The sequence below is a fragment of the Strix uralensis genome, chromosome 4 (genome assembly GCF_047716275.1).
Source record: "Strix uralensis isolate ZFMK-TIS-50842 chromosome 4, bStrUra1, whole genome shotgun sequence".
Classification (NCBI taxonomy): Eukaryota; Metazoa; Chordata; class Aves; order Strigiformes; family Strigidae; genus Strix; species Strix uralensis.
Genome location: NC_133975.1, coordinates 31,687,478 through 31,711,124, shown reverse-complemented (window position 1 = coordinate 31,711,124; position 23,647 = coordinate 31,687,478). Strand labels below are relative to the sequence as shown.

Genomic DNA, 23,647 nt, shown 5'->3' with positions numbered 1-23,647 from the left:
AACCTAAATATTCTTCCTGGTTACATTAATGATAAGAAAGAAAAAGGGCAATATTTAGAAAACAGCTCTTTATGCACACACACACACAAGCACAGGAGGACTCCAGCTCTTCTGTTAATAGTATATAATAGCATTCTATACCATTTTGTATTTTCTAACACGCTGGAAAACTCTCTCCTTGACTGCAGATGTCAACAACCTCCCCAATTACTCTTCCTTACTCCAGTACCTGAACCACCAGCTCTTGCTAAAAGGAGATCTGCCAGTTCAGGGAGAGCAGAGCACTGCCTTAGAAATATGCAACCCAAAGAAGTGCTGAATGCTTTTCAGCAACAATGAGCACTGTAGTGCAGGCACACAGTGTGGGCAGATCCCCTATGCCAATGAAATGCCCATTGCTTTCAGTCCAGAGGAGGTCAACTACAAAAAGGACATATGTGCTTATGCTCCTAAAAGTAAATGGCTGTTCCTGGGGTAAACTTTCCACACAAGAGGAAAGACTGCCATTTTGCAATGGATATCAGCCTGCATACAAACATCAAAGCCACCTCCAATGACACAGAGAGGACATGCAAATAAGAGAGAGATTGTGACCCGGAGGCTGGAGAGCCTGGCTATGGGGCACAGGGCATCCCTCACACTGCCTGAGCCAACCTGTCCAGCCATCAGATAAGCAGAGAAAGGTTCTCTTTTTTTGATAGATCAGGACAGCCCATTGTATCTGCTGTATTTGCTCTGGAGAACACAGGTCTTTGATCAAAAGTGTTTTAATCTGGCAGTGTGAATTCCTCCACCTCCTGATGTAGTTTTTAAATGGATCCAATACTTCAGACAATTAGCAGAGTGCTACCCCAAAAACGTCTACATAGCCTTTAAGATCAGTCACCCATAATCGGGGATGGCACAATGCCAGCCAGCTGTGAACCAAGAAATGTGTGCCCCACTTAGCACAGTGCCCGCAGCCTCAAGCTGTAAGCCCAGATCCTCAGGAACGCTCTAAAGAAGTCACGCAATTTTTGGACTGGAGGATTTTTTTGGTGTCCTGCCAACTTGGAGACCAGCTAGAGTTCACATTTACCTACAGAAAACTCCAAATAATCTGAAAGGTTTAATTATAATCTCCCCTTCACTAGCAATTGAAAACATAGTTTATATTGCTGGGGAAAATACTCCTCTATTCTTTCTTATTTTGCATGATGGCAATAACTGGCATGACACTAATGCTATATTCAGCTGTTCATAGTTAAAAATGGACACAGCACAGAGAAAAAAAAAATCTTACTTTTGAGAAAAATGGGGGAGAATCTGAATTGATACAGTCTACTTGATTTGATTGAAGTTTAGGAACCTTGGCACAAAAGGTTTTCATACATTACAAAAGAAAAAAGCTTTGAGAAACAAAGGCACCTAAACAGATGTAAATATTTATTTATTTAATTTACAAGACACGGTAATAGGTAATAGGTGATCAGGAAACTATTCACAGAAAGCTGTGCTAACAGGTGCTTTTGGTGGACATTATACATTATCCTGACATTTATCTGAGACTATTAAAGCCAGACCTGTGTCTTGAATAGCCTGTGTTGACCAGAGAATGCCCTCCATGTCCTTCAGTAAGGAAAACAGTGTGTCAAGGACTCACTGTAAATGTCTTTATGAACAGGAGATCTGTCACAGTACATGAAATAGCAAAATGTAAAGTTAGTATCCCCTTAACAGAGATTAGAATTTATAGACAAAAAATCTTATTCTCTATATTCTATATTATTTTCTACATATATTTTATAGATAGAATTTTCTCTATTCTAATGTCTCTCTAGCAGACATTAGCATTTATAGAGAAAAATTACTTTTCTTAAAGCATTCTTCTCTACTGAACTGTTATCTGATATGTACTAGAGTTATAAACATCAAATCACTGTAGCATGTATTAACCTACAAACCATTTCTTGTTATAATAGCAAAAAGCCATGGTACCAGTGTATTAAGTATGGTCTTAATGCATTAAGTAATAGTTGAGCAAAAATACAAGCATTAGACAGATAATCAATGAGAGTTAGATTTGCCTTAAGCACTAAATACACTTTATTACACCGTCTTCCAAAGTGTTTTCATATGAAGAACAAATAACCTATATAGTGAAAACATTTCATTTCATACCATGAACCAGTTTTGCATTCCCCCTTTAGATGTTTTTTATGCAAGAGAGAAAAAGTATCCACTATGTAAACAGATGTGTATTTTTATTGGCCTTGATGCTTACTGTGAAGTCTGCTGTGTGGCTCAGTGCTTATTTACACGCTAAAGCACTGGAAAGAACCCGAGTTTCACAGAGTCAGTCCCAGTGCTTCCTCCATTAGAAAAATGATTTGGTTTTAAATCAACCCATCTCCCTGGGCATAGAACAGATGTACACATCAACAATACAAAATACTAATGAATAAGTTTGTATGGAAGAATTAATGACTGTCAATAAACATTAGTTCTTTAAATATTTAGAAAATAAAGAATATTTTGCAAGGCAAATGAGGGAATGTGATTTCTCTGTTGCTAAATAAAAAAAATATTAATAATGTTGAACATTATGACACTGTAATCCCAGGGAAGATGCAAAATATTAGTGCAGCTTGTAGAAGATAAAATAAAAACATGAATACCGATTATTTTTTGAGAAGACTCCATGCCAAATAAGACTAGACTGTATGAAAGAATGAGAGTATGTATTGCACATCAACAAAATCTTAGGCATTCCCTCATCAGAAAAAGGAAAAAAAACGAATTAGGTACAAATTACAAGAATAACAGCAACTCAGAGAAAGAACAGAAGTACCATGGTCAGTCAGGTAGAAGCAACCTATGTGGCTGACAAGAGAGCAAATGTATGTGCAGCACTATGCTGCTTCTTCTTTTAATCTTTTATAAACTTAACAGAGCGTTTTACAGGGAGGATAAAACCCGCTGACCGGTGGAGCCATCCCAGCAGTGGCATTCCCTCATGCTCAGCAGGGCTTTACTGCCTTTTTATCAGGGAACCGGGCCAGCAGCTGCCTGTGCCAGGACTGGGGGACCTATGCAAGGACAGAAATGTATCACATATTTTAGACTTATATCAGAATTTTTGCCATTTAAGTGAGAAAACTGTCGTGTCTTTTATCACTAACTGCATGCATTTTCCCTGTGTGTAAAATAAAGATACATTTATCAGGGGGGGTCTAGGTTCAGAAGAGCAGACCAAGAGGTTACCTTGAGAATCATCTGAAGTGGCAATTTTAAAATTACCTACATATAAATCACCTAAAGTGCTATTTTAAAAGCCCAGTGTCTGTGCCTGCACGCTGCTTTCTCCCCAGCCTGACCACACACACCAAATTCACATGGCTATCAACTTCAGAAGAAGCCCACATACTTCTCCCTCCATGGGAAGGATGAAGGAGCAGACAGAACATCCAAAATGTATAGCCTCTTTCTTGTACATCACCTTGGGCAGTGAGGTTGTCCTCCCTACTTTTTAAACCTACTAACCAGCTGCAGTTCATATATTTCCTTTTAGCATTATTTTAACATAACTGACCAAGCAGACTTCCAGATCTTAGTGAAGGATAAAAAAAGCCCAACAAAAATAGCTAGGAGTCAGACCTCTACCCGAGTGCAAAATGCCCCTCTAATGAGGTTCATAAGGCACCTGATGAGTTAAACTAAAGGTCACAGTTGCTGACACCATCACCCATGTCTAGGATCTGTACATGCAAGCTGTCGTACTTGACACCAGTATCAGCTCTGATATGTGATTTATGCAAAAGTAACTGAGAAATAATAAAACACTAGCAGAATTAATTATAGGGAAAAAAATAATTGCACAGCTTATGAGACATTCAAACTTCTTTAGAAAAGGATGAAAGGGTCAAAAAGGAAGCTGGAAAGTGATGCTAAAATAAGTAAGGAACTGGCTAGTCTAAGTCTTCTGATATTCTTAAGTTTAGCGGTATTCTGCAAAATTCATACGACACCAACATTCTTCCTGGCAACGTCACTGACAGTATGTGACAGTAGTGTTTTGCTTTCCTGAAGCTCAAAGTTGCCATAAGACATTAATTCCTCTACTAAAATCCAAAAACTCAAAGCCAGAAAATGCAGCCACTTAACCTATGGATTCACCACATAGCTATTTCAACATACTGGTGTGACTCCATTCCTGCTCTGAAAACCTTCATCAGAAGTCAAGAGCTGACCACAAGCTACCTGCAGTTGTTTGCAGCCATCTGCATCTGCTTCTCAGTTCACAGGGGATCTCTGGTAGTGTTTAACAAATATCAAAGGTAAACATCACTGGAATGTTTTTGGAGGGCAACCTTTGAACAGTAAAAGAAGAAAAGAGCTCTCTTTCTTCAGTTACCAACTCCAGAAGATTACAAGGTGCCAGCACATGGTGTAATCAGTCTGGGTTTTTGGATTTAAATCACCCAATGAAAACAGCCATTCAGCTTTTTATTCCTCAAGTTTTCATTGAAACAGAAGACTGCTTCCCATCTCCATATACCAAGAGATTAAAAAGTAAAATATATTGATATGTTTCTCAAAGAAATGAATGTATTCAGCTTCCTACCTCCGTAGGAAAAGTCTGACATCAGTTATTTGCTTACCCATCTCAGTTAAGCACTACATAATAATAATCAATGCAGTTCATCACTTGCCATGCAACACTGCTAAATACTTGCTATTATATTATTATTATAAATTTGTGAAATTTGATAGCTTAATTATTGACATTTAATGACTCATTATAACAAGAAGGTTTTTCTGCAACTTTAAAAGATTATCTGGAAAAAAAGCCCAAGCTGCCTCTTTTCTGTTGACCAGACCAACAATGCACATGTCCTACAAATGTAATTAACAGTGCTTAACAAAAAAAAACCCAAAAAAAATCACACTTGAAGTCAGGAAAGGGCATTCAACAGAAACCCAAGTGGCCTCGTTGTTTGCAGACTGACAGGTTAACAAAAACTTCTGGGTTTAAAATCACAGGAGAGAGGTGAAACTTTTAAGTGATAAGAGAACAATGGGTAATTGCAATTAATTGCTGAGAAGTGCAAAACTAGCACCGAAGTCGAAGTCCCTGAGGGTGCGAAGAGCAGAGGCAGAATTCAGCACGAGCTCCATCCATAGAGCACTGAGACCAAAAGCAAACACATACAAAGCAGCACACGTGGAGGTCACCAGATAACAGTTTAAATGATTAAACACTCCCAGAGACCTTCCCAGCACCAGTCCTGAAGCATTTGCAGGTCTATTTGTGATGGCACAGCTATCTATTTCCTTAAATTCTGGCACCATCAACCTTTCCCACTGGACCAAATCTCTCAGATTTGAGACCACTGACACTCCTCAAGAAACAGCAATAAAAACATACATGGAAGAGTAACTCACGGTTCCCCAGGTGCCAAGCTGACCCCACCACCTCCTTCTTAGCAGACTTCACTTTTGAAGTACATAACAGAAACTCAGAGGCCCTTTGGCTCTTTCCTCAAACAAATCTGGCACAGCTCCTGCAAGCACCATTGACCACGCAGTGAAACCTTGCATGTGCTGCCTCTGCTCCCACGCTGGTGTGTATCTCTCTCTGCTGAAATCCCCTTTCCCAGTACTAGCTGGGATGGCAGTGCAGTGAGGTGGCTTTTTAAGCAGGTACTGTAAGCTGCTATTTGCCCAGGGACTGCAGAACTAAGATTAGGCAGGCTAGTGCTGGTCCATGAAATCATGGTCTGTGAAGTGATTTCCCTAACATGTTATTCTGGATAATCATTAATTATATGATTTATTAATTTAACAATACACTTGTGGCTTTATATATACACACACATTTACTGTGTTATAATATTTTCATAAATACATTATTATATAATTTCATAGGTCTTAATAATTAGCACCACAGATGTAGACTCTCTGTTTGGAAAAATACTATTAGTGCCAGAATTCTTTCTGTATTTGTATCTTTGTTGAGGATAAAAAGAACAAAAAACCACAACAAAACAGAAAAGACAGGATTCTTTGGGAAGTGGGGGTTGTTTGTTCATTTGGAAGAGAGGATAGAAGGGAATAAAACTGATTTACTAAATGACAGAAGTTAAAGCCAAGCCAAAGAGTTTCTTAGGGTGTTTCCCCTGTTATCCCCATTTTCTTTCCGTTTCATTGTGGGTGAAGCAACTTCACAAGCTGAAAGTGCTGAACTTACAGTGTTCTAAAGCTTTAAATGATGAACTCAGTATTGTATCCTAAATTATACAGCACTGCCAGGCTGGACTGAATAGTAAAAAAAGCCTTGTCAATAGTTTTCTCTGATTTTTTTTTTTTTTTTTGTCTTTGCCTACTAGATAGCAAGATTGAGATTTGGGGTTTGTTTTAAGAAATACTTTCCTTCACATCTGCAGTTTTTCTGAAAATCCGAAGCATGTCAGTATAGCTATATAGAACATTAGCTGTGCCTCTAAAATGTTCATATTTTGGCTAAGTCATTCTGAGGTTTGAGGCCTTCATGGTCCAAGTGAAGAAAATGCCTAAGATGAAAAGTAAAGTGAATTATAGAGAGCAGCTATGAAGAACAGGAGACATCTACTTGACACCCTCAGATTGACCAAAAAAAAAGCAAAACACTGCACAAATTTATTCAATGATACACAAACAATATGATATTGCACCCAAAACACACCTAAAATCATTATTATTCATGAGATAAGTACTAACAGGTTAGAGAATAGAAAAACTGAAGCTGACTTAATGGCCAGTTAGGCAACATTTTTCTTCTTGTTTAGAAACAAAGGCTTGATTTGCCACACAGTAGTCATGCTCTGCTCTGAAGACCAAATGATTCATTTCCTCACAGACCTTTCTAGTGCAGTCAGTAGTGTATCATCAGTATGCTTCATGTAGGCTCTAGCCATGCAGATCTAGACACAGATCTACAGTATATATTTATAATTTATAGAACATATCTTTATATAGAAAAGATTAAATTATGTTAATTATTACAGCTGTGCAACTGAAGTAGGGGCAAGCTTAAGAATGACACCTAATAGCTACAAAAAATGAAAAAACAGTGCTACTCATGTGGGGAACCTGCATTAATAGTTTGCATATGACAAAAGTAATGAATTTAAATTTGTAAGAGCTACACAATAAAAGATCATAATCAACAGCAGAGTCCATGATACAATCTGTAAAGAACTGACTAGGTATACATAATGGAGAGTCATTGTTTGGGCTTTTGTGGGTTTACTGCAGGACACTTGGACTCTGTTGTGCATTACAGGATACTGTTACGTTTGCCACATGAAATAAAGTTCTGCAAAAAGAAATGTGCATGACAAATTCAATATGCAACTCAGTTGTGTGGTTGGGTGAAAATGTGCAAGTCTGGTCCCCGAGAGAAGTGGGATTGGACACCTGTGGTCAGTCATGTCCTGTGCCATGAGTGAGGAGCAATACCATAGAGTGTAAATTTCAGAGAGCCAAAGGCCCAAAGATCAGAAGTAGCCAGTGAGACAGACTTGTCATTGTGACAAATTCTGATGGGAAGAGTCAACACTGCAGAGCACCCTGAAAGCAAGGAGGATGTTTTCGTCCAAATAGGCAGAAGCAGAGCCACACATGAAATTATGGTAAAAACACCGTCACTAATTTTGGGTGTCCAATTTAAAATATCTATGCTTGCTTTTTTGAGACTACTTAATGCTATACGGTTATTGACACATTTAAAACACAACCATTGACTGCAGTCAGTTATAATGTTAAGCAATTCCATTAAATTAATTTAATTAAAATGAATTAAAATTATTTAAAACTCCTAACTGAGGCACCTACAAACTGAAGAACACTGAATTTAGGATCCCATGTTAGTTTAAGTGACATAGAGGTAGACAGAAAACCCATGGAGATGGAAAGGAAAGTCACTTACCAACAACTGGAGTTTCTTCAAGGTATATAGTCTCATGTTCACATTCACATACTCAGTGTATGTATGTAAACAAACTCTTCGGTAAAAAACCCCCTTTGACTCCAGCATTACCCACGAGCAGCACACTCCTTATCCCTCTGTCGCTATGGAAAACAAGACTGACTTTAAAATCTCAGTTCCAAAAATCAGTTCTTAAAATGCCGTCCTACTCATGGTCCATTGGTTTGAAGTGATTCAGATCATCTGCTGGATGACACAGGGCCCATGAGACAAAAATTACGGTTTGATGATCTGGCGCAGGATGAACAGATACCAAGTCTCAATAAATTCTTGACAAAAGAAGAGATGAGGGTGACGGATAAAGAGGCATTCCTACAAAAATATTGGACGGGACTTTCCATAATCCAAAAGGAGTTCAAATCTGACCACAAAATTGCAGTCAACCTGCCACCAGGAATCTTTTCAAGTCATGACAGTACAAAGCCAAATGTAACGCTTGCAAATTTGCGTATATCACAAGGTTCACCTAAATATACAGTCATGTTCACATAAGCAGAGACTCCTATCTTGTCTTGTGCTGACAAAACATGAACTGTAAGCGAAGTAGAGTAAGCAGAATATATCCTCCATTCCTCAGTGGACCTACCTCCAGGTCAGCTGCCAGTCATCAAATCTAGGACAATACTTGCAAAGCCTGGCTTGCAGTGCACCATTAGATGAGATGCTTCTCATGTTCAGTGTAACAGCCAAAGAACCAAAGCTACAGAAAGTGAGCTGCAGAAGCTCTATTCCTGCCCAGGAGAACTGCCCTTTGCTAATCAGTCACTGCTGTAAGGATGCAAGAGCCATCCCATGCACCTGAAAATTAACAACCATTGTCACAAATATCCTGGAAGAGAATCTGAGAGCCACCTAGAGTGGAAATGGTGTTACCCTGTATTGCTTTTGGATCCAGACTACAGCAAATTGAAGGTGATTTCTCAAACCAGTCAAGCTGCAATTTGTAAATAAGCCCGCTGCAGATAAAATGATGTAAAATGCGGTCTAGCAGCTAATGCCACTGTCACCGTTCTGTTTGACAAACAAAAGCATTCGGGGTCCTGTCAGAGTCACAAATGGGTCTTCACATTCTCTTTCACTCTGACAATGTAGACTAGTTCCAAGAAAACACCTGGGCTGAGAAAAAATTACTTCAGTGACCCTTCTGGCCTGCAGCACAGTTCCCCTTTATTGATGCAGCCTCTGGTTGAAAAGGCTCCTGAAGAGGCCCAGGAAAGGTGAGCTTTAAGGCTGCAGGAGTCCATCCTTTAACTGCTGGAAAGGGTTTTCCAACAGGCAGTGTCCAAGGGGATGTAACCCCAGGTCAAATGGAGCCTTCACTTCACATATGAAGAAACATTTGTGTGCTCCAAAGCTTACCTACTTTTTTTTCCCCCCATCTTATCAGAGGAAATACAATGACCCAAAGCATGCAGTTTGTCAAATATCAGATGTTGGTATCAGGATACCAGACCCCAGTAACTTATGACAGTGTTCAGCAGGCTGTGTGGGTAGCTGAAAGATTAATCTACTTGCCAGAAAAAACATAGCAGGGTTGTTTAGTACAACCCACCCTTGAGCTGTCAACAGGGGATGTTGGAACAGGGTGGTTGGGAAGAACATCAAAACCTACATGTACGAGCTGAGGGTGCCTGTCCTTCCTCCAAACATGAGCAGCAAATGAAGCAGTGACTGCCAAAGTTTCTGGGCTGAGAGCAGTATGGCACCGTTCATCATTACAGCCCCCAGATGGGCTGCGTAGGCTACTGCAAAATATCTACCAAGCTTGGAACAGGATCCTGAAAGAAAAATCAGCCTCATTTTTTTTCTTAGCCACTTAGGTACTCTCACAGCTCCGTGAAGCCCAAGTACAAGGTTTCTCCTCAAGAAAGGTATGAAAAAGTGCCTTATGTACCACTAGAAGCAGAAACGTGAAGGAAAAGCTCTTGTCTTTTGATCTTCTTGCCATAAGAGGCAGCTCTTTTTCATGTCATTTGCAAGGGTTGGGAGGTACTGATGCTTCACAACTGGGCTATGTGGGAATTAGGACCTGGTCTTTTATGTACATCACTATTACCCACTGAAGCAAAAAAACAAATATTTTAAAAAGTCACAATTGCAATAGCAAGCCTTAATTAGTTTTTGGTGCCTTTAGCTAAGCTTTTTATTTGAGTGTGTGAAAAATGTCTAATTAACATTTAATTAACATTTCTGCCTCAATTTCTCCAAATATCTTCTTCCACAACAAATGCCACAGATGCCAGAGACCACAGCTTCCTTCAGTACACAGCTGTGATTCACACTGAGGGCAGATCCACTCTGTGCACTCAGTAAAGCTTGGGTTATGTGAGCAAAAGAACATTCAGTAATATAATTAAAGATTGAAATAAAATAAATATATGCAGAGGCTAAATCCTTACAAGGGCACTTTAGTTTTGGCACTTCCTTTCTTTCACTTGCAAATCTGGCAATCCCCTTTGTCAAAAAAAAAAAAAAAAAAAAGATTGAAAAATGCTTCTTTTGCATCTTTTATTTTGCACACCCAACCAGGAGCAGTACAGTCTTTACATCCCCAGCACTGATCTCTGTTATCTGAGATAACAGAACAGCTGATTGCAGTAACAGGTGGTCATTCTCCGCTCAAAAAGACCAAGAAATCACTTATGATGGATCTCCCAAAGCACGAATACTAAGACAAAACCATGGGCTCTCAGCTAAGATTTAGAAGACCATGTAATCTTCAGAAGAAAGACTCTTCGCCATTTTCTTCCAACCTTTAATTACTTCTGTCCCATAGTCTCCAACACGACTTTCCCAGTCATGTGATTTCATCTTCCTTGGGTCTTTGTCATCTTCTCCTTACTTTCACAATCCCAGTTTGCACTTGTCAAGGCTTGTCCCAAGGTATATTGGGAGTCTCTGCCAGCAGCCTGACTTTCCACCTACTAGCTTGCTCCATATCCTACTCCTTACCAATTCCCAGTCATCTGCCCCAAAGTCTTAGCTCCCCTTCACATTCTTCATGTCCCATGATCATGTACTATCCTACTCATCACATAGTCCAGTTTCTTGTGAGATCTGTACTCATGCTCTCCAATCCTCCTCTTCCCTATGCCACTTGGTTCTCAGATTCCTCCCAAAGCCACCTGGCCCTTTGATCCCTCACACTTTCTACCCAAGGACCAGCAGAGGAACCACTATGAAAGAAGAGAGGAGCGGATGTCAGATTTGATCCTAAACAAGAGATTACAAGGAAAGTTCTGAACCTCTCTGCTCACACACCTGCTCACTTTGGAGACATCACATACAGGCAATCCTGCCACAACATTCATGAGGGGACAAGGTACAACCTGGTCAACACCAGGAGCATAGATGTTGAGGATTCATAAGGCTAGAAGAGACCTCAAAGAGTAATGTGTTCCACCACACTGCTCCAGAAAGGTTTCAACTATATCTATGTTGTTCCTGAGTAATATTCAAACAGCTTTTAATGATGCTAAAATCCTGAAAATCCCAATTCATCTGTTCCATTGCTTTAGTTTCATTAATGCTGAACCCATTCTGTATCATCTGGTTGACCACAGGCATGGAGGACACTTCTTCACAACAGCTTTGTGACATTTGAAAGTTATCATGTCTTGTTCACCCTGCCACTCTTCTTTCATTGGAGCTGAAACAATTCCAGACCTTTCAACCTTCCTTTACAGGCCATATTTTCTAAATCTTCTCCTCTGGATTCTTTCCAGTTCATCCACATCTTTCTTGAAGTGTGCACCCCAACCAGATATGGTGTTACAGCTGAGGAGGACTATTGCATGGAGTGGAAGTGTCACTTCTTGTGTCTTCCATGCTGGTGTCCTATCTATATATCACGATACGATGTTTGTCTTTATTGCAGCAGCTTCTCAAGTAATCTACCATAAACCACAGGTCTTCTAAAGAATTACCACCTAATCGCTTCCTTATACAGCTGATAACTACAATTATCTTTGTCCTGTTGAATAACTTAATTTTAATTCCCTCTAGTATATTCACAGTCCTTCTCTGATTAGATGTCAACCGCAGATGTAGCGAGCACCACTGTGGCCACTACTGAAAATACTCTGTAGTACTGGGTGTTGAATAAACGTGCAATCTCTCATTTTATTTGCTAAAGTTCTCACAGGTGAATGTGTAAAAACTACAATATTCTGAAGACATAAGACAGAAAATTTGGGCAGGTTTTCACAAACACAGTGAAAGTGCAGAACTCTGACAACAGGACACTGCCTTAGCAGGATCTGTAGCCTAGATACAAAGCAGAATGACAATACCGTATTTCCAAAAGAACTTAGGATTTTTATTATTTTTTTTTTAACGAGGCAAAACAATTAGTCTAATTCTCAATCATTTAGCTGAATTAAAATAAAAATTAGCCTGAGGCACAAAGACATGTGATGAACTACAACCCACATGGTTAAAACTTGGCAGTTATAGGCAACAGAAAAGCGGTTTTACAATGGGGAGGACAGTTCAATTTTGTTGGCAGATGGTGCCACCCAACCCAACTATATCACGTGTGCACCAACAGATACCCACACATACTGTGGATTCACATGGGTTTCTATCACTATTTTTCTCTTCTGGGCCAAACTGTTCCTCACATCATTGTAATTGTACCTTTGTGTGTGTATGTGTGTGCGCGCGCACGCTAAAGAGTTCCAAATGTGGCTTTATTAAATGTGGCCACAGAGAAAGACAGCATGTTACTTTGAAGAAAATCAACTTTCTTTGAAGAGCAACATGAAAGTCAGTATCTTGTACGGATCAGTTCACTTTAATTCTTTTCATCACACTCCCTCCACTTTTCAGCTTTACAATAAACGTAATCGCTTACGTGCAGCATCCTCCTACAGAAGCCTCACCACAAATCACTAGATTGAGCTGCTTTATGAAGCTGCCCAAGTCTGACTGCTGACTTTCAAAACATGCTGAGTAATGAAAGAGATGTTCAAGGAGGTCAGCAACGTACACAGCATTTTGCACACCTGAACGCTAAAGTGCGAGGAAAGCTTTTACTTATTTGGATCATCGTATCATTTTTCTTAAGGCAATAAATGTGAAGAAAATAAAGCCTGCATATGTGTTATTATTGAAATGATAAGGTTAACCATGTCAAAACATCACTGGGATGTGAAGCATTTCACTTAACCAACACATAGAGTCAAATCAGTTACCGCAAATGAAGGTAGTCAACAGAAAAGTCGTAACTACCCTTACTTAGCTATATCACTCACTCCCATGAACTAAAATCAGCTGAATATGACAGTATTTTCTTAAATGGCCTTGTTAGAGGCATGAAACTTGTATTTCTGTAATTTGGCATACAGCATGCATACACAAAGGAGAAACTGAACCATCTAAAAATGTATCTATGCACTTTATACATTTATAGTAGCATCTGAATCATCATCACTTAAGGTGTTGTGCAACTGCAGCATAAGCCACTTACCCAGGATAACATGCAGCAAGATCTTTACATTTTTTCTCCCCAAACTTAATTAACAAATCACCATGATTCACCCCATGTGACACACTGACTCTTGAACAGTATTAATTAAAAATCATTTGTTACAAGTCAATTTTATTTCTTTGGAAGACTTCATCGGTATAAGTGTAAATGCTGAATGCAAAGTAAGGGTAAATGCTGTGTGCGTCTGACAAAATATATTCTGGTTCTTAATCAAAGAAATTGTGTGATATGCAATGCAGAGAATCAAAAGGAGCGAAAGTCCCTTCAGGAAGTGATGGGAAACAATAAGTGTAAGATCTACACAACAACTCATTGTTTCCTAAAGACAGAGCTCACAGAGTCTCCATGGAAACAAACACACTTTTTATCCATCACTAACTGATTTAAAAAAATAGAATTTGGTCCCTCCACTGGAAGCATTAATGTAATTAAAGTTAACACTGTAACGTTAGGTTACCTTCTATCACATTCTTCAAAACCAATGAATTCTACTCTAACGTGCACTTCATATAACTGAATCTTATTCAAATACATGGGATCAATGACAAGATATAGGTGGTTAGAGCATCTCAACATTTACATCACACTGATGGAAGCTATTATGCAACTACATTGCCCTGAGTCTGTTCACTCTAAAGAAATCAACTGTACTTTTCTAACATGCCAGTAGTAGGCTTATCCATACTTGTTATAACTCTTTTATTTGGGCCTTTACGGAATAAAGACTGTGCATTGATTTTGTGCGAGGGAAAAAAAAAAATCCCTCTTAACAATCAGATTCAGCGATTTCCAAATATGAATAATTCAGAATATGAAAAAAAAAAATCTTTTTCTTCTCTTGGCTTGTGAGCAAAAAAGTCAAAACACAGTCATTTCAGCTTATGCTGTCTATACAAAAATTCTGTTTATGTTAGACTTCATTGTAAACCAACAACCAAATATATTCATATTCAGAAACTCATCATCACATTTCAGTCAACGCTTATTATACCATGCATTTCTTATTTAAAAAGAGCTTACCTGACACATCTACAGTAGAAATATATTGAAATAACCCTACTACATCACTCACACAGATATATCAATTTTCAGTGACTGAGATACCTGGCAAAACAGTATTCACAGTGACTAAGAGACAAAGCAGAAGAAACCATGGAAGTTACTCTTATTGCTGTAATCAGAAGTGTGGAACTAAAAAGGCTGCTTTTTAGTATCTGCAATTAAATATTATTGCCAAAGTAACAGTCCCTTTTAAAAGTAAATATATTTTGTTCAAGTTTTCAGGAACTGGATGTTAAAAAAAGATTTTTACCTAATGCATTACCAATTCACCACTGCTACTATCTACATAACCTCACAAGACAACAGACCAAAATAAGATGTATAAGGAATAAATGTAGGGAAAAAAAAAAAAAAGAGACAAAAAAGTCAATGTCTTCGCACAGAACACAGCAAAACATTCATACTTTACACCAACCGTGTTTGCTACCAATGCACTTTTAAAAATCCCATTATACAGCGTATAGGAAAAAATAATCATTGCTCATGAGTGTGAAGCAATCCTCTCTAAAATGCAGGATTGCCCAAATGGATATTTGAAAAGGGTCCTTCATTTTAGAACAGGATGCTCCGAGATACATTTTCCTATTGGAGAGAAAAGACCCAATAACAACCAGCAGCAATCTCTTCACTACGTGCCGTATTTATTAATAGAGATTTCAAGGTAATTCTTGTTATTATCATCAAACTGGGACATAAATAAATATACAAATCACTTTCATATAAAGTTTCGATACACTTCACGGTGTTACATTCAAGCTCGTTGTTGCAATGAACTATTCAAAACCAAACACCTCTAATCTGATAAATTGATAGCAGCCAAGGAAGAGCTGGATTTGTCAAATTGATGAATTCCTGACCTGGATTCAAACTACATAAAGTAAGTCATATGCAGAACTACTAACTACTGCCTATATTAAAAAATATCAATAGCTTTGCTGAAGAAACTCACCATAACATTTATGCCCACTGATTGATATTTTGATATAGTTAATAGACCTATTGTCTATGCAAGGTGCAATTAGAATTATTTCGGTGATGGGTATTTCTTGAGTGTGCATTACTAAATACCGAATAAAAGTCAGTTCTTACTCCAATTTATCATCTTTAATCTGTCTAAAATACAGGACCTGCTACATGTTACTGCTATTGGGTAGATTAAATAGCTCGGATTCCAAGAAAAGAGCTCTTCTCGTACAATTGTTATACACCATTTAAGGTATGTACAGAAAATCTGTTTGGGAATGTATTTAATTATATTATCTATATCTCTATTATGAACAGAATACCTGTTATTAGGCCTGTGGTTGCAAATTACTCTTCCCTTTCTCCGTGCCCCCATCCCCCATCCACCCAACAGATCACTTTCAGTGCCATTATTGTCAGGCGTATTAAATTTTCAGGATGCACAGTTGTGGTTTCCAGGTCTCTATTTACCCCTTGAACTGTGTTTTTAACTGGACATTTTTACACTTAAAATGACAAGAGTGGAGGCATACTACTGTTTTGCATACTACAACTACAGAGAAGGAGATTTGTAACTGACTCATGGTAATACCAGCAAAATTAATTAAAAAGCCCCAGACCTCATTCGTTAAAAATCTGTTAATGACATAGAAAAGATTTGTGTTACACATACTTCTATCTCTAAAATAGACATTTTCTAAGGGGATTGTGTAAGACAACAGTTTCCCGTGCAAAATAATATTACCTCTAGCTTACCTGCTCCAGTTCTTAAGGAAAGGATAAGAAACAGAAACGACGTGCCACTGCCTTTCAACCGTGAAAAGCAGCAGATTTCATAGCTCATTAAAACGGGGCGGCAGTTGTATGATAAATGGCTTACGGGAGCTTAAACAAAGCAATGCTGCTCTGGAGAAGCATCGTGTGAAACAAAGTCATCTTTCTGACAGCTCCTGCTTTTCAGCAAAGCTGAAATAATACGGGACTCTCTGGGAAGATGCTAACAAAGGAGAAGCAGGAGGAACTGGGAAGAGCCAGCCCAGCCATTCAACTCCCCGGCAGCAATGAAGTAGCGCCTTCCGAAAAGCACCCGCACGGCTCGGTGCACCTGTCACCGAACAAAGGCGCCGAACATCGCCGGTAGCCACCACTTACCCGGGCTGTTTTCCTGGCTCGCCTCCCGCCGCCGCTCGCGTTAGGCACCGCCGCGCCCGCTCCTCGTCGGCACCATCCGGCGAGACGCGCCGCGGAGGCAGCGCCGGCCCGGCGGGCAGCACCGAGCGGCCGGGGGCCGGGAGCCGGGCGGGCACCCCCCCTCGCCGCCAGCACACCAGCCGGCGACCCCGCACGGCCAACGCGCCCGCGGCCCGGCGAGGGCTGCGCCGAGGCAAAGCGCTGCCGCCGCCCGAGGGGGGAGGTCGGTGGGGGAGCGGATTCGGGCTGCGGCGACGCTCCCTCCCGCTGCGAGCAGCGCGGCGGCGGTTGCGCGGGGCAGGGGGGCGGACGGACCGACGGGCGGGCGGAGGGCAGGGTCCTTCCTACCCGCTCTCCCTCTCCGCGCTGCCAGAAGGGAAGAGCCGCTGGCTCCTACCGGCGCGGGCTGCCGCAGCCGCCGCCGCCCAGCCCGTCGGATGCCGCCCCATGCCAGCGCGGCCGCCGCCGCTCACGGGCGCCCCGCAGCGCCGCGCCCCCGCCCAGCCCCGGGCCCGGGCCCGGGCTCAGCCCCAACCCCAGCCCCTACCCCTGTCCCTGCCCCCGCCCAGACCTTGCCCAACCCCGGGACCGGGACCGGCCCAAACCCCAGCCCCTACCGAATCTCTGCCTTCACCCCCAGCCCCTCCCGGATCACTGCCTTCGCTCTCAAACTAGCAGCGTTCGGCTCCTTTTGTTGGGAAGGAAGGAATTTATCCGGATTCAGCGGCATCCCGGCTCTGGCTGCACCCCGGCTCCGAACCCCAATTTGTTCTCACCTCGCAGCGAGACCAAAGTCTGAAGCCAGAGCTATAACCAGACAAATATTTATCCCCTCCGTTTACTAAAACATGGGAGGAACTACAAGAAACAAACCAAAAATCTGCTGTTCCCCAACACAGCAGCAGAGAAAATAGCCTCCCTTCTTTCCCACACCTTTAAATCCAGTATTTGTATCAGCTCTTCTGGAGCCCCCCTCTTCCAGTTCAGCTGTCTACACCAAGACTTTACCAGTGCTGGACACTGGTTTCCCATTTCCCAAGGAGAGCTCGGCAAAGACAGATGCTGCACTTACTTCCATCCAAACTCTGCCACTTTTTGAACCGAAATCGAAGATGTGATTCACGATCTTCCACTGCTAAGATGTGTTTTGCCAGCCAGCTCTCCAGATTCAGATGCTCCCTGGACAAAAGGGCCGTACAGCTTTGGATCCTGCCTGCTCCTGAACATTTTGGCCCAGTCAGAAGTGATCCTTCTGCTATTCTTAAAAGGACCTGGGTCTTACAGAAAAATAAGACCCATGCTGGGTTGGACCAAAGAGCTGTTTCACACATTCTTTTGTCTCTGACTGTCCCCAATACTGGATATTTTAAATGAAGAATGTCAGTTTAGGCAAGCATTTACTAATACTCTCCCACTCCTTGGTGTTTTGCAGCTCAGTGAATTCCTGAGTCAGAAGTGATGTTTGTGCAGAAAACTAGCTATATGACTCTGGAATAAATATTAATTGCTAGAAATTACTTTTCCACCTGCAGTGTTCTAGAGATGACTGCTCATACATGCCATGAGAGGTGCAGTCTGTTCCCTTTTCAGTCCCCTCATGACTGAAGCCACAGTATACAGGGCACAAGGAACTCAGAAATGAGGCTCATGCACCAGACCTAGTATTTAGATGGCTGTTAAGTATATTGACTGCTGTATTTACATTAGCAATTACACGTATCTATATCCAAAATGTACAGATACAAACCACCTCAATTACCAGAGCTGAATTTTGCAGCAGTTCTGAAAGATTTAGGGGTTTTGCTTTGCTGCTGTCGCAGCACTTACACATTTTCAGCCAGTAGAATTAGGTGGTACAGATAGAAAACTTCAAAAGTAGCCACGAGGAAAGAGGTGAATCCAGCCTTTCCCAATTCCTTCAGATCTGTCAAACTGCTCAATTACATCAGACCTTTCTCGACAAAGGTCAATATTTTCACTTTCCTGGAGGAGAAAATAAGCTAAAATGAGGGGTTTTTTTCTAAAGAACTGACAATTTCTGGAAAGCAAAGCAGTCACAAACCTCAGCAGCAAAGTGATGGATGGGCTTCAGGAACACCTGCCTTTATTAGCAATTCTTTCACTTTGAGTTTATTAGATATATCTAGAATTTCTACAGCGTAACCCCAACCTGTTAAGTACGTGCCATGATCGCTAGAAAAGACATGGGCCCACTAGGTGGCACAAATACACCGTTTAAAAGCAAGGAGCAAGCCAAGGGCACCTAACCCCTATTCAACATGTTTTATTTGTGCATTTATGCAAAGCAAATGGGTACAGATAAAGATTCCACACACAGCTATAGTCCAGTAACCCACACATCTCTTTTCAAATAAAAACAAGCTCAAACGTCAACGTGCTCCTTTGGACTTAGAGGCCCAGTGAAAACCTCCCCGAAGAGCAGTATCTGCTCCCGCAGACCTTGGCTTACTCACAGCTGACTAACCACACTTCAACTCATTTCTGTATTTGCATTCAGGAAAATACAGCTGTCCCTGCTCAGCAGTGTTAAAACCGAGGAGAAGCCACTGACATTCTCATTTTCCCACTTTCTTCCATTTGCCATCATGCCATTCTAGTTAGTTTAAGCAAACAGTCTAATTCCTGCACCATCACCTTGAAATGGTAAAGGACACACTACTGACCAACCTGGTGGAGAAATTCCACTCGGATGATGCTGAGCTAGCAGCACAGTCAGGTGGGATAGGCAACTGTCATATGATAAATTCCAAAATTCAGAATCCACATGAGCTCTAATGTAGATAAATCTACTATTGAGACAAAACAATGGCAATACAATTATTTTTATACTTATTTTTAAAAAGTCAAAGATAATAATATAGATAATAAGGGACAATTTCACTACAGCTGGCTAGGCACCTACCTAATCACATTACTGTGAGGAAAATTTCTCAGAGTCACAGAATTGTTGCCCCTCTGGTCAGCTCTGCTGGCAACTGCCTAGTCCAACGCCCTGCTCAAAGCAGGCTCACCAGGCCTGTGTCCCACTGGGCTTTGAATACCTCTGTGGATGGTGACTCCACAACCTCTCCAGGCAGCCTCTTCCACTGTTTGACCACCCTCATGGAAAAAAAAGTATTTTTCATCTGTTTAAATGGAATTCAATTTGTGCCCACTGTCTTTTGTACCTTCCCTGAGTACTTCCACTGCGAAGGGACCATCACAATCTTTTTACTCCTGTCCATGAGGTATTTGTGTACATGGAGATGTTCCCCCCAGAGCCTTCTCTTCTTAAGGCTGAACAGCCCCACCTTGCTCAGCCTCTCCTCACATAAGAGATGCTCCAATCCCTTAATCATCTTCGGGGCCCTTTGTTGGACTTGCCAAGAATGTCCACATCCATGTTGTATTGGGAGCCTGACAGAGGGCGTTGTGTTTGGGGCATTAGTTATCTTGGGCAAGCCGAGTCTGCTCCACTGGGCGTGAGCAGCCCGTCGGTGGGCACGGGTGGCCACTGTGCAGCGGATTTGCTGGAGTGCCCCGTGCCGGCCTGTGCTGCACACTGGTGGATGTTGTGACAGAGATAACGTTACAGCCTGCCAGAAGATAGATGGAGTTTTTGCCTTTGGGGCTAAAACTGTGCTGATAACACACCAGTGTTTCAGCTGTTGTTGAACAGTGCTTGCGCAGCACCAAGGCTGGCTTTCTCTCTTCCCCCATTTGGCTGACAAGATAATTATACTGGAGGATGAATGGTATGACTTTATGTCTGGGAATTAATACTGCTGCAGCGATTATGATCTTTACATTGCCCAGGAAGGGTCTGAGGATGAAATGAAACTGGAATGCCTGTATACATAAAGCCAAAAGACTAGGGTACCAAATTGCACACAACTGACTTCTTACACTGTTAGCAGAGAAAAAGAGAAAGTATAAAATTCTGTCCCAAAGAATGGCTTAAAAAACCAAAAAGTCTGTGGTCATATAGTTTCATTTAGGAATAATAGCATTTGGATAGGTCAGGCTTGCCACATGTGCACCAATTCCTGTATAAAATATTTTAAATTAAAAGATTGAAGCCCTAATCTTAACTTTTTTTAATTAGCATCACATAGGCATCTGAATGTTTCTCAGATTTAGGGTGATAAAAAAAGAACAAATTGGGTTTTCCAGCTGAACCCTGGAATTGCTTATTTAACTTTAGGTTAATTATCTAAATTTTAGGGACATACTATAAGACAAAAAAACCCCTAATTATAAGAATTTCTTAAAAACACATTGTGGTAAGTGTAATTGAGCAATTTAGATTTTAATAAATTGAGAAAAACTGTCCTTTTATTGTCTCCAGATGCCTCTGCTTCTGACACTACACTGTCTTTGTTTTGTAGAGAAACAGCCCCAACGATTATTGCTTCTCCTTTATTGGTTTTCTAATGTTATTTTTCCCCCATCCCCAACTACAGATAACAGAAGACAACTTGAGTGTTCGGACTTCTCCCATGATTTAATGTCTGCCCCACTCTGTTTTCAACTCACCCCAGCTGAGGACTAAAACAGGTCATGAGGCTTCCATGATCTTTTGATCTTCCAGGAGGTGAGGACAGCACAGAAGCTTCTTGGAGTAGAGTCCAGCAGAGTCATAATTCTTCATAGTTGATATTCATGTAAGAACTACTATTAATTGAAGTGTTGTGGGTTTAATTGTAATGTCAAAATATACATTTTTTTGGTAAGATGAAATACAGTATTTTCAATAAAATGGAACGCTTGCTTTTTTTAAAACTCAGATTCCAATTTAAAGGGGTTTCTATAAAAAATATTTAAAAGTCACCACTGAAGATGTCAAGAACAGAACATGAATTCTTTTCTCATTCTTACTGAACTGCTCCATCCCAAATAATTAACAACAGTTAGCATCAGTGGAAACTACTGACTTAATTACAAACAGTATTAATACATAAGTAACATTTAGAGGTGAGGATCTCCCCATTCCTGTAACTGGCAAATGAGAGACCTAAAAAGTATGAGATGCACCCACTTTAAATAAACAATTCCTTCCAATGGCTCAGAAGCCTAATGTGGTACAAGTATTTTCAGGTACTTCTGAATGGGCCTTCTAAGTTGGTTTTAATTAGTAAAATTTAATACGTAGAGACACACATTAAATAACAAAACTGACAAAATACAATATTTGAAAATTAAAATATATCTGTATAGCTTGCAACAGCAATTACTTACCTATGAATATATACATTGGGTTTGCGTGATGAGAGTTTTGGTAGCAGGGGAGGGGGCTACAGTGGTGGCCCCTGTGAGAAGCTTCTAGAAGCTCCCCCGGCTCCAAGTCAGATGAGTCTCTGGCCAGGGCAAAGCCAATTAGCAACAGTGGGAGCACCTCTGATAACATATTTAAGAAGGTGAAGAAGCCCCTGGGCAAGGGGAAGGGAGCAGAAGAGAGGAGTGAGATGTGAGAGAAACACCTCTGCAGACACCAAGGTCAGTGAAGAAGGAGGGGGAGGATTCCCCTGCAGCCCATGGTGAGGCAGGCTGTGCCCTGCAGTCCATGCAGATCTCCACCTGCAGCCCAGGAGGGACCCCACGCTGGAGCAGGTGGATGTGCTTGAAGAAGGCCGGGACTCTGAGGGAAGGCCGCATTGGAGCAGTCTGTTGCTGGGAGGACTGCTGCCCATGGGAGGGACCCACGCTGGAGCAGTTTGTGAAGAGCTACAGCCCATGGGAAGGACTCATGTCAGAGAAGTGCGTGGAGGACCGTCTCCTGTGAGAGGGACTTCACGCTGGAGCAGGGCAAGAGCGTGAGTAGTCCTCCCCCTGAGGAGGAAGGAGCAGCAGAGACAACATGTGAACTGACCGCAACCCCCATTCCCAGCCCCCCTGTGCTGCTGTGGGGGAGGATGTAGAGAAATCAGGAGCAAAGCTAAGCCTGGGAAGACGGGAGGGGTGGGGGGAAAGCGTTTTTAAGATGTGTTTGTATTTCTCATTGACCTAATCTGTTTGATTTGAAAATTATGTGGTGATGGTGTTTAAATTAAATTGTTGTTCTTTTTCTTCCCCTAATGAGTATGTCTTTTACCCATGACCATAAGATGTGTTCCTCCCTGTCCTTATCTCAATTCCTGAGTCTTTTGTTTTATTTTCTGCTTCTCATCCCTGGGGGAAGGAGCTATCAAGCAGCTTCATGGTGCTCACTTGCCCTCCGGGCTCAAAACCTTGACACGCCTCCTGTGCCTGCTTGAGGTGAGAAAGAGTCATGACCAGCAGAGAAAGAATACACTAACAACCATAATTAGAATACCGTTGAGTTGGCAAATGACTCTTTGTATTGGCCAAGTCCAAACATAGTGTTTATGTGAGGCCTAGAGCTCTGCACACGCTTTGTCATCAAGGCAAAATGTCTCCCTAAAACACAACTGCCGTAAAAATCCCCAGACCGACTGCAAAGGAACGCTTTTACTGCACATACCTTGTTAGCTAAGTTGTCATCTAAGCATGCAATTCTTTCCGTTTTTTCATCTACCGTTTCTTGAAGACTGTCCTTTTCTTTGTCCAAGACAGTAATAGTACTTCTAAGCACATTGACTGCTTCATCCTGCGAAGTGCTCCTCTGGTTTAACCTATCTGTAAAGACACAAATAAGTACTTTCTATTTTAAAAACAGGACATAAGCGTAAAAATAACTAGGGATTACCTATTTCCTCCTCTAGCTTTACAATTTCTTCTTGAGCTGACTGCAGTTCATCCTTTTTCAGGGACAGTCGGTGCTGTAAATCTTCAACAGACCTCTGCAGTCGGTCATTTAAGAGCCTGGAAAATCGGTATGCAGTTGAAACAAGTCTGGGACCTATTCAGGGCCATCAGCTGATGGCTCTTAAGCTGCTTGAAGTGCTGGAACAGTTCCAGCATAACCTCATGGC

At 41.3% G+C, this 23,647-nt stretch overlaps 1 protein-coding gene and 1 long non-coding RNA gene across 5 annotated transcripts in view; both read right to left on the bottom strand.

Annotated features, from left to right (window-relative positions):
• Positions 1–16,886, bottom strand: part of CRACD (capping protein inhibiting regulator of actin dynamics) — a 139,383-nt gene extending 122,497 nt beyond the window's left edge. For 2 of the 4 annotated variants that reach the window (XM_074866250.1, XM_074866255.1), the window contains exon 1: positions 16,677–16,886. The gene's annotated coding sequence lies outside the window, so the exon portion shown is untranslated. Of the gene's footprint in view, positions 1–16,280; positions 16,347–16,676 lie in introns of those variants that run through there. The other 2 variants (XM_074866252.1, XM_074866253.1) reach the window with 2 other exon arrangements.
• A 4,337-nt stretch (positions 16,887–21,223) lies between these two features.
• On the bottom strand, positions 21,224–23,531 carry LOC141942119 (uncharacterized). The gene is made up of 3 exons (XR_012628529.1): positions 23,422–23,531; positions 23,197–23,351; positions 21,224–22,544 (listed from the first exon to the last, which is right to left on the bottom strand). It is a non-coding gene; the product is annotated as an uncharacterized LOC141942119 (long non-coding RNA).
• Positions 23,532–23,647: the final 116 nt, after the last annotated feature.